Source organism: Macaca thibetana, chromosome 6 (assembly GCF_024542745.1).
Source record: "Macaca thibetana thibetana isolate TM-01 chromosome 6, ASM2454274v1, whole genome shotgun sequence".
Taxonomy (NCBI): domain Eukaryota; kingdom Metazoa; phylum Chordata; class Mammalia; order Primates; family Cercopithecidae; genus Macaca; species Macaca thibetana.
This window is the reverse complement of record NC_065583.1, coordinates 155,225,254-155,237,124: the sequence shown is the minus strand read 5'-3', so window position 1 is coordinate 155,237,124 and position 11,871 is coordinate 155,225,254. Positions and strand designations below refer to the sequence as shown.

Here is an 11,871-nt window from a genome sequence, read left to right as displayed (position 1 = left end):
GAGTTTAAGATGATACCACTAGCCTGGGAAAGAATTTCCAGAACGCTAATGAAGAAACAATGGCGTCTTAAAACATGTAGCCGAGATCAAGTAGAATAAGTTTAGTGAATGGGACTAAACAAACTGATGGCAATATTTTGGAGTGACTTTTTGTTTAACATTTTGCTGGTTTTTTAAATTTTTTGTTTTCCAGATTTGAGAAAACTTAAAAAGCTATCTATAGCATACGGCAATTTGGTAAAGTTTACTTTTATAAATAAAATTGGAAATATTTATTTTTTCTTCCTACCTGAACCTGCAGTCTTCAGAGAGCTCTTGTTGATATTTTTATTTTATGGCAACATAGTTATTTGCATAAATTCAATAAAAATCTATTCTCCTAGTTCAACCATTATGGAAAACAGTATGGCGATTCCTCAAGGATCTAGAACTAGATGTACCATATGACCCAGCCATCCCATTACTGGGTATATACCCAAAGGATTATAAATTATGCTGCTATAAAGACACATGCACACGTATGTTTATTGCGGCACTATTCACAATAGCAAAGACTTGGAATCAACCCAAATGTCCATCAGTGACAGATTGGATTAAGAAAATGTGGCACATATACACCATGGAATACTATGCAGCCATCAAAAAGGATGAGTTTGTGTCCTTTGTAGGGACATGGATGCAGCTGGAAACCATCATTCTTAGCAAACTATCACAAGAACAGAAAACCAAACACCGCATGTTCTCACTCATAGGTGGGAACTGAACAATGAGATCACTTGGACTCAGGAAGGGGAACATCACACACAGGGGCCTATCATGGGGAGGGGGGAGGGGGGAGGGATTGCATTGGGAGTTATACCTGATGTAAATGACGAGTTGATGGGTGCAGCACACCAACATGGCACAAGTATACATATGTAACAAACCTGCACGTTATGCACATGTACCCTACAACTTAAAATATAATAATAATAAATAAATTTAAAAATAAAATAAAATAAAATAAAACAAACTAAATATAGCCCATCAAAAAAAAATCTATTCTCTTTGTAACAGGATAGAATTAGAAACATTGGTTTTATTATGAAGGTTTTGACTTGAATGTCACATTTGAGAATATGCATAGAATGCCTAGCTTCAAGGATTCCCAAGCTCACAGTGAGTGAATAAACATTTTTACTTCTTGACAGGCCAGGAACCTCAAGATATATTGGAGACCTCAAGAAGAGAGAAATTCATGCAAATTTGTAGGCACTGCAGCCAAAGTCTGATGTTTGCCCTCATTTGACTTCTGACCCTTGCAAGGCTTTTAAAAGTCTAATCTGAGATTTCTTAACAAAAGTTCCAGCCAAATAAATGTAAAAACAGCCCATTATTCCACCACTTTTCTTGTGACACTGTTGTCAATAATAATGCCAAGTTTAATGAGAATAAACTTATTCAGCAGACAAATTAGTCTTACTCTGATTATCTTTAGTAGAAGCAGGGATGATTGTAGAAAGAAAAAGTATGTTTCTGAAGAAAAACTGCAGTACACCTGTTATTATATTGTAGTTTTCTTTGTCGTTTTCAAGTTTTTGTTAGTTTTTGTTATCTATCTATAAATTAAACAGGGTACTTAATTATTCTAATTTCCTCCAACATCTGGCTATGATTATCCAACTAAGAACATAGACTGTCCTGTTCCTAAAGTCCTATAAGTTGGAGCTAGAAAACTCCACGTAAATTTCGAGAGACAAATCTTGTGGCTATTGTGTGGGCTACAAAGAGAATTGACTAAAATTGCCCATGCTATAACCAGGAACATTCAAACCGCAAACCAGATTAAGAAGTTGATGACTTCACACTGTTGAAAGCTTTTCCCAAGACACTGTAAAAAAAAAAACTGGACTCTTAACCTTCTTAATTATTTCATGCTTATGCCTACATTTTTCACTTGGCAGAAAAACGCCGTGGTTAGAATTTCACATTCAGTAGCTTCTGTAACTGAATGAAGTTTTGGATCTGTCGTGTCAAACCCACATCTTTACATGACCTAAGGGATCCTTTAGTCCACCCAGTGGGTAACTATAGCAACATCCCTAATGACTTATTTGCCACCTTGGGTTTCATTGCAGGCTTCACTGCAAAGGCTACTGCCACCCAGCAGTGCTCATTAAAGTATCTTGCTGAGTAGCCATTGATAACAGAACAGAACAGAATGAGATAACTCTCAATTATCTACTGGTTGAACAAGAAGTGTATGTGCCATTGCTAATAACTACATGCTGTACCTGAATATATTTCTCTGGGGAAATCGAGACCTAATTGCATAAAATAGCAAGACAGGCTTTATGGCTACAACAGATCTCACTCAGTCTTGCATAGACTTTTGATTCATTAGTTGGCAGCCTTTGGGTCCATGTTCATAGACAATATTATCATGTTACTATTAATTTTATACCGCATCATTCTTTTTAAACTTTTTATCTGTTTCCAGTCCAACCTCTGCAGAAATGATGCATCTAACAGAATAACACTTGTCCAGAACTTCCAAATGATAGTCAATGCCTATGGAACTGACAAAATTGAACTTAGCAATGAAATCTAGGCAGATTTATTCTGAGAGCCACTCCTTCTGAACTTCTTTGTTTCTTAAATGTGACTAAAAGGGTTTTGACATCTGCTCTTAGTTGCTGGCCATTTGTCTCTGATGCAGGATCAGACTAACTAGAAAAGGTCCACTCCAGCACCAAGAAACAATCAAAACCTAACTACAGGCTGATTAATCAGCTTTCAGAAAAAAATTCTTGGCCAAAATGGAGAAATGTGAAAGTTACCAACAAAGAAATTGACTCACTTAAGTCAAACCACAACAAAATGGAGCCGGGAGAGTATAAAGGAAGGTCCTTCATGCATGGATGCCTCTAAAAGAATTATCACAAGGACTGTCTGAAAACTACAAAAATTTTAGATACAACGCTTCTATGAAGATATCTTCCCAGCAATAGCCAGTATCACCAATGAGTATTTGTCCATACCAGCAACAAGCTTCTGGGGCCAAAGAGGTTTATTTTAAAATAACTTCCATGAACTTCACCTTTTTTTTCTTTATTACTTCTTCAAAAAAGAAAAAACACAAACAAAAGGGACATATGTGCAGAACGTGCAGGTTTGTTACATAGGTATATGTGTGCCATGGTGGTTTGCTGCACCCATCAACCCATCATCTAAGTTCCCTCCACTCAACCGCCAACCCCCAACCCCCAACAGGCCCCAGTGTGTGTTGTTTCCCTCTGGGTGTCCATGTCTTCTCAATGTTCGACTCCCACTTACAAGTTAGAACATGCAGTGTTTGGTTTTCTGTTCCTGTGTTAGTTTGCTGAGGATGATGGTTTCCAGTTTCATCCATGTTTCTGCAAAGGGCATGATCTCATTCCTTTTTATAGCTGCATAGTATTCCATGGTGTATATGTAGCACATTTCCTTTATCTAGTCTATCAGTGATGGGCATTTGGGTTGGTTCTATGTCTTTGCTATTTTAAATAGTGCTGCAATAAACATACATACATATGTTCCTTTATAGTAGAGTGATTTATATTCCTTTGGGCATATACCTAGTAATGGGATTGCTGAGTCAAATGGTATTTCTGGTTCTAGATCCTTGAGGAATGCCCATACTGTCTTCCACAATGGTTGAACTAATTTACATTCCCACCAACAGTGTAAGAGGGTTCCCATTTCTCCACATCCTATCCAGCATTTTTTGTTTCCTGACTTTTTAATAGTCTCCATTCTAACTGGCGTGAGATGGCATCTCATTGTGGTTTTGATTTGCATTTTTCTGATGATCAGTGATGTTGAGCTTCTTTCATATATTTGTTGGCCATGTAAATGTCTTTTTTTGAGAAGTGTCTGTTCATAGCCTTTGCCCGCTTTTTGATGGTGTTGTTTGTCTTTTTCTTGTGAGTATGTTTAAGTCCCTTGTAAATTCTGGATATTATATCATTGTCAGATGGGTAGATTGCAAACATTTTCTCCCATTCTGTAGGTTGCTTATTCACTTTGATGATAGTTTCTTTTGCTGTGCAGAAGCTCTTTAGTTTAATTCTATCCCATTTGTCAATTTTGGCTTTTGTTGCAATTGCTTTGGCGTTTTTGTCATGAGGTCTTTGCCCACCATGCCTATGTCCTGAATGTTGTTGCCTAGGTTTTCTTCTAGGGTTTTTATGGTTTTGGGTTTTACATTTAAGTCTTTAATCCATCTTGAGTTAATTTTTCTATAAGGTGTAAGGAAGGGGTCCAGTTTCAGTTTTCTGCATATGGCTAGCCAGATTTCCCATGCTATTCCTGAATATGAGATCCTTTCCCCATTGCTTGTTTTTGTTAGGTTTGTCAAAGATCAGGTGGTTGTAGATGTGTGGTGTATTTCTGAGGTCTATGTTCACCTTCATTGGTCTATATGTCTGTTTTGGTACCAGTTCCACGCTATTTTGGTTACCGAGGCCCGGTAGTAATGAAGTCAGGTAGTGTGATGCCTTCAGCTTTATTCTTTATGCTTAGGATTGTCTTGGCTATATGGGGTCGTCTTCGATACCATATTAAATTTAAAATAGTTTTTTCTAATTCTGTGAAGAATGTCAATGGTAATCTGATGGGGAACTTCACCTTTTACCCCTAAGAAAGCTTTGACTCCCCCAGCTTTTTCAAATGTGCCTATGGTTCACTACGATACACATATCCCAAATCGCAGTGCCTTGCTCTTCCCAGATAAACTATTTTGAAAAGTCAGTCTCTCTGCTGTTTATTTTATAATTTTTAATAGAAGTACATCTTTCTTAAAAACATAGCCAAAATTTTAAGTACATTCACAATAATAATAATTAGGAAACAAATGATCATTGCTTTGATTTTAAGAATTATGAATATCTTTAATTTTTCAAGTTGAAATATAGAACTTGTTTTATTTAGTTATCAATTTATTTCTGTATTTTTAATGAGACAATTTGCTTTGGTAAGAAATTTCAAGGAATATGTGACATATATATATATTTGGTCAATGTTCCTTGACCCAAAGTATTAAGGCTGGGTTGTATTTAATTCAGTGACTAAGTAATTTAGTCAGGTTATTCAATAAATTAATGAGGTAATTATCTATAAATTGTTATAATCTGTAAATCTATCAATCATATGTAAAATTTTATTATAAAAAGCAAATGAGTCTTTCTAACAATAGCTAGTTCCAACAATACAATAACTTCACTTTTAGTTAGCAAGTCCATATTACATTTTTAAATACTGAAGTCTGTGCAGTAGTTAATGAACTTTTAGTCAATTATTGAGAAAAAAAACTTTCTTAGTACAGTAAAAGATATAAAAAACATGACTGAGCTCAATTTCTCTTTTTTAAAAAATCACTGATTTCTTGGTCAAACTTTTGTCTCTTTTTGAACTTTTGAACTTTGTGGCCATGTGAAATTGCACTCTGAAACTTCTAGTAGACTCAAATTGAGGTAACTTTCTTGCTCACAACAATTTTGTGTCCAGTTTCTAATATAAGTCATTATTTCTAACACATGCCGTGGTTCCAAGTTTGAACTAATGTTAATACCACCTGCCCCTACATGACTGAGTCTGAGCACATCCCTGGGCCACATCAAGCACCATGATAGATTAATCATTCCTTATAGTTTTAACAGGCAAACTGGGGGAAAAAAATAACTGTCTCCTCCAACTTTGGTTATGAGTGAGTTTCCTACCTTTTAATGGTGAGAAGTAAATGTATCTGTCATGTAGAAAATAACATCGCACTCATATGAAAGCAGAGGTGAGAAGTGAAGCCTTAGTCACTGTGGAGTCCTATCCCTGTTTCCACGTGCCAGGTCCCTTGAGCTGTTCCACTTCCTAGAGAGCACCCTTTGAACCTTGATATCTCCAGTATCTTCCAGTTACACCTCATTTAGCCTAAAGGTCTTTTGGTTAGAAGTGTTGGCAATCGAGAGAGCTCTGACTAAAAATGCTACTCTATCAAACTAGTTAATTTCATTTTAATTTTAATTTAGTTGGCATAATTAGGTGGTAGACCTAGTGACTTCAAAGATGTAGAGAATCAGCACCAGATTATAACATGACCAGCAAAGCATCATCCTACAGTTACTTATAAATTACAAAAGAAAATTAGAAGTGCAAAAACTTGAACCACAAATGTAATTTAGTATCAGAAATAATGGGACAATTTGGCATGTACCGTCTGATGTGTGATAAATAATACACCACTTGAAAAGTATTCCATACAAATGTTTAACCTAAAGGTGGTTATACCTCTAAGCCTAATATCCAGTGTGCAAGAAATACAGGAACACATGGCAAGTTACTCCACACCAGCGGGAAATTATCAAACAAATACAGGATGTAGAACATTCTATGCAATAATAACCGACCTGAACTTCAAAAAGTCAATATTGGTTTAAAAAGTGGTGAGATTGTTATGGATAAAAAGATCAAATGATGTGATGACTTACCAAACAAATATAAAATATGAAATTGATGAGGTACTATTTTTTAGAAATATATGAGAGAATTGTGAACAAGTAGGAAAAGTTGGATATAGAGAAGACATTATATAATATTATGGAATTAGTATTAATTTGCATAGTTGTTAAAATGATTATTGTTAGTGTTTTCACAGTTTGGGATACTGAAAAGACTCATAAGACTCTGTAGAGCATATGCATATGAGGCTTTTACTAAAACAGCAGAGGCTGACGGAGTAAAAGAAAGCAAGGGCAGGCAAGCACCAGAGGCTCCGGCAAACATTTCAGGTGCTCTATCCAAGGTTGCAAGGGTGTGTGTGTGTGTGTGTGTGTGTGTGTGTGTGTGTGTGTGTGTGTGTGTGTGTGTGTGTGTGTGTGTGTGTGTGTGTGGTTGCAAGGGTGTGTGTGTGTGTGTGTGTGTGTGTATGTGTGTTTGGATATTCGTCTCTGGAATACAATCCATCAAGATTTTGCGAGGAATTTTGACTTAGAAGGAAAGTCTCCCAAATTTCCAGGTGAACCTTTTGTTAGGCTGCATGCCTGGTTATACCAGGTGTAAGCCATCAATACTCAAACTAGCCACAGGAGTTTCAAACTTTAAACAGCCTGTATTTAATCTTGCCCTCATTTTGGCCAAGAATCAGTACCTGACTTTCAGATGTTCTGGGAGATAATTATAGAGCTGTCTCAGTCCAGCAGTAAAAAATAAATCTTACCCATTGGCACTGTGGGAGAGTGCCCTAATTTATTGGAATTTCATGCTGAAAAGTTTTGGGCCAAAATATTCAAATATCCATGACTCTACTACCTAAAGAGATATTTAGAGAGTGAAATGAGTAATACGTGGTAATATGTTAGCAATTACTAAATATAGGTGGATATTATATTAATCTTGTGTGAAATACTATTTTAAATTTTCATTATGTCTGAAAAATCTTCATAATAAAAATAAGGAAAATCAATAAAGACTCCTGTTAAGTTGTCCTGTGATCTTAGTACAGGACATTATTTTAAAATTATTCAAAAGAAAATATTTTGGTGTTTAATAGATTACATATTTATATGAGATCTTAGCAAACTCACATATTTCAAATTCTCTTTTCTAGATACAATAATACTGCAATGTACATACACACATATTATATATATAATATACAATGTCTAAATTTTTTTACAATGTGAATATATATGAATGTAATATTCATATGTAATATTAATATGTATATTATATAGTCATATTCTAAAGTTCATGTATTAAATTGAATCAAATCTGTTTACCATTCCTCCCTCCCTCCCTCCTTCCCTTCCTCCCTTCCTCTCTTCCTTCCTCCCTCCCTCCCTCCCTCCCTTCCTTCCTTCCTTCCTTCCTTCTCTCCTTCTCCCTTTCCTTCCCTCCTTGCTTCCTTCTTCTTTCCTTCCCTCCCTCTTTGCTTCCTTCCCTCCTTGCTTCCTTCTTTCCTTCATTCTTTTTGTTAACTTAGCCATATTGCAGACAGTTACTTTGTGCCAAATACCGGACAATGTTCACAGAGACATTGAGGAATAAAAAATTGTCCCCAGCCTCTACCAGCTTACCACTTGATGGAAGTTATTCCTAATTTAATTGATGGAATGTAAAGAAACCTGGCTTTTTAAGAGATCATACCTTTAATAACAAAATCAGATGAATATGTATTTTTTTATATTTAAAAATAAAGAGTATAATGTTTTCACATATATGCGCTGTTCAAGCCCAACAATTGTTACCTGAAACTCCTGAGACTGGAATTTATAACAGATCATATACTCAGAAACACTCATAGAGTTTGGGATAGAACTGATGATAAAATACGTATTTCTGGGACATCGCCAAACCTCGCCCAGAGTCAGGCGTGTAAACCAGCCGGAGCGGTGGCGGCAGCGGCAGGACCGCAGTGGCGCCGAGAGTAGCGACCCCGAGGGAGCGCGGGGCGACGCTGGCTGCGGGGACCCGGTGACAGCGTGAGAGGTACTAGGTTTTGACAAGCTTGCATCATGCGTGAGTATAAGCTAGTCGTTCTTGCCTCAGGAGGCGTTGGAAAGTCTGCTTTGACTGTACAATTTGTTCAAGGAATTTGTGTAGAAAAATATGATCCTACGATAGAAGATTCTTATAGAAAGCAAGTTGAAGCAGATGCACAACAGTGTATGCTTGAAATCTTGGATACTGCAGGAAGGGAACAATTTACAGCAATGAGGGATTTGTACATGAAAAATGGACAAGTATTTGCATTAGTTTATTCCGTCACAGCACAGTCCACATTTAACGATTTGTAAGACCTGAGAGAGAACAGATTCTTCGAGTTAAAGACACTGATGATGTTCCAATGATTCTTGTTGGTAATAAGTGTGACTTGGAAGATGAAAGAGTTGTAGGGAAGGAACAAGGTCAAAATCTAGCAAGATAATGGAACAACTGTGCATTCTTACAATCTTCTGCAAAATCAAAAGGAAATGTTAATGAGATCTTTTATGACCTAGTGCGGCAAATTAACAGAAAACCTCCAGTGCCTGGGAAGACTTGCAAAAAGTCATCATGTCAGCTGCTTTAATATACTAAATGCATTGTAGCTCTGAGCCAGGTCTGAAAAACTGTTGCCCAATTCAACAGTGCCAGCATTCCAACTTTGTTAAACCCATCAACATCTTAAATGGACTTTCCCGTGGTGGGACCCTTTAAGAGGCGGATGAAAGCTACTATATCAGTTTGCACATTCTAATCACTTTCCAGTATCACAAGAGAGATTTTAACTTATATAATAGTCCTAGAGTATGCAGCTGGTAAAACCAGAGGCTACATCCAGTATTACTGCTAAGAGACATTCTTCATCCACCAATGTTGTACATGTATGAAAACGGTGTACTGTATACTTTAACATGCCCCATACTTTGTATTGGGGAGTACAATAATGTAAATCCTAAAAGCACCACTATTTTTAGCATAATAAAAGAAAGTCCAAAGAACTCCTATATTGACTACTCCAGATAACTTCGTGTCTTTGATACTCGTAGCTTATTGTAATTTTTTAAAGAAATTCAAGGTCATTATTATTGTACAAAATAAGCGCTTTGATTAACACAGCTATACAGTTTTTTTTAATTTTTAAAAACCCTAGGGAGACAGTGATCTTGTCTTTAAAATATGATAGTCCTTTCAGTATAATGTCTTAAAGACGTTGCCTTTAATATCTGTTGGGAAGGAAATGTCCAGACTTTTCAAATCTCTTATTATATGCTTCCTTTTTTATTTGTTTACATATGGAACAATGTTTATAGTTATGTGTACAGTGGGGGTGTACAACAAGAAGTGTATATTTTCAAACAATTTTTTAATGATTTAACAATTTTCGTAAATCATTTTCAGGCTTCTGCAGCTGTAGATTCTCATTGTGAATCCCTTGCTTGCTCATGCATAAGTGTATTTGCAATACCAAATATACAGGTTTGGTATTTTTACCTGTTAGTGATCGTTTCACATGTGTAACGTTTTGGTGGAGATGTTAAACAGTGGACGAGTACTGTGGATGTGAATGTGGGAAGTAATTTTAATCAAATGTAATTGGTCACAAGGCCTAATTTGCAGTAACTGTTACTGTTTTATTTAACAATGCCTTGTTGCTTTGTATGCATTAATGTTTGGATGTAAAGATTGTGTGTCTATCCAACAGGGAGCCACAGTATTTATATTGACCAACCTAATGTTACAACTACTTTGAGGTGGCCAAATGTAAACTAAAAGCCTTAATTAAAGTGGTGCAATTTTGTATAACTTAGCATCAGTAGTTCAATAAATTTGGATTGGCATGCATATATATATATATATATGTGTGTATATATATATATGTATTTCTGTTATATATCCTAAGTGTATTTGGAGAATAAAACTCTCAGTAGTTCAAAGTTGATCAAATCGGTTTTCACCAACAAATGATTTTAGGTCAGATTAGAATTTAATACCAAAGAGCTTAAAATAAAGAAACCTTTGAGTTGTTGGTTGAAGGCAACGATTGGAGAAAGATGTAGATATATTTGATTTATACTCTATCAAGATTATCCGTTTTAAAAACTTGTTACAAAGATTATATCAAGAAAAGGCAGAGCTAATAGCTGGGTCACTAAATTCAGCAAAGGGATTCAGGTTAGGCTTCTCAGAGGAAGTTTTATTTGAGCTATTATCAGAAGGATGAATAGAAGTTAATTGTCTTCTACAACTTTTAAACAATGTTGTAGATATGCAGATTTCACTTTTACCTAACTTCTGTTCTTCAGTTTTAGCATGCATATGGATTGTGATCACTAATTATTACGACTAAAAATCTATTTCTAATAAAGTTAACATTTAGATATCTAAACGTCTGTTTCTTAAGCACTTTTAATTGTACAGTTGACTTGGCATTTTCACTTTTTATCCTGCATAAGTAGAAAAATTACTAAGACCAAGGTAATGCTTAGCAAAAGAAATTGGCAATATCCTCAGAAGCATATTCATGGCTGTGGTCCAACAATATGATATTGTCCACACACAGGGCCATCTCCCTGAAATGTAGCTAAAATGTATGTTTATGTACAGATGAGTTTGAACAAAATAGAAAAAGAAAACTGTACAGAATGGATACGAGATTGGACATCTGGAGAAAGTGTTTATTGCAGAAAACATTAAAATCCAAAAGAGATAAAAAGAGATAGTTAATTATTTTTCCTTGTGTTGAAGCTCATTAAAAAGTTTCTTAAATTACCATAAAAAATTCACATTGTAAGTTAAAATTTATTTATTTTGATGTATAAGATAGATTTTTCTCCATAATTTTCTAAGACAAAACTGGAAGTCATCTTTATACAACTATATGTTGAGTAATTTATGAAGATACTTTCTTACAAGAAAAATAATAAAAGCAGAAATACTTCAAACTGCATTTAAAATAATAGTTTCAGAAGGATACAATCTGGAGTAGATTGTAACTAAGGTATGCTGTCAAAAATATAGCCACTAATTTGTTAAAAATATTTATCCATTCATTAGAAAATATTTATTGAATTTCTTCTCCCTACTAGTCACTATGTTGGCATCAAACATACAATTATGAGGAGGCAGAAATGGCTCCACTGTATTGAACATAGATGAGAAAATAAACACACACATCAATAAAATTATTTCCAGTTGTGAAAAGTGTTTCACAGGAAAGCAACAACAAAAAGAGCCTCAGAAAATAAGTAGTGAGGATCCATGTAGAATAGGGAAGACTTCTGTGAGGGAGTGTCATTTAAACAGAACCTTGAATTATAAGAAGAGGTTACTAAAAAGAAGATGGAGAAAAGACTTCGAAAGCGTATGCACCATTCC

General features: G+C 35.4%; 1 pseudogene across 1 annotated transcript; it reads left to right on the top strand.

Moving 5' to 3' along the window:
- Positions 1 to 8,364: 8,364 nt before the first annotated feature.
- LOC126957517 (ras-related protein Rap-1b-like) lies at positions 8,365 to 9,468 on the top strand (annotated as a pseudogene). Its single transcript, XR_007726805.1, has one exon. The product of XR_007726805.1 is annotated as a ras-related protein Rap-1b-like (transcript).
- The last annotated feature ends 2,403 nt before the right edge of the window (positions 9,469 to 11,871 follow it).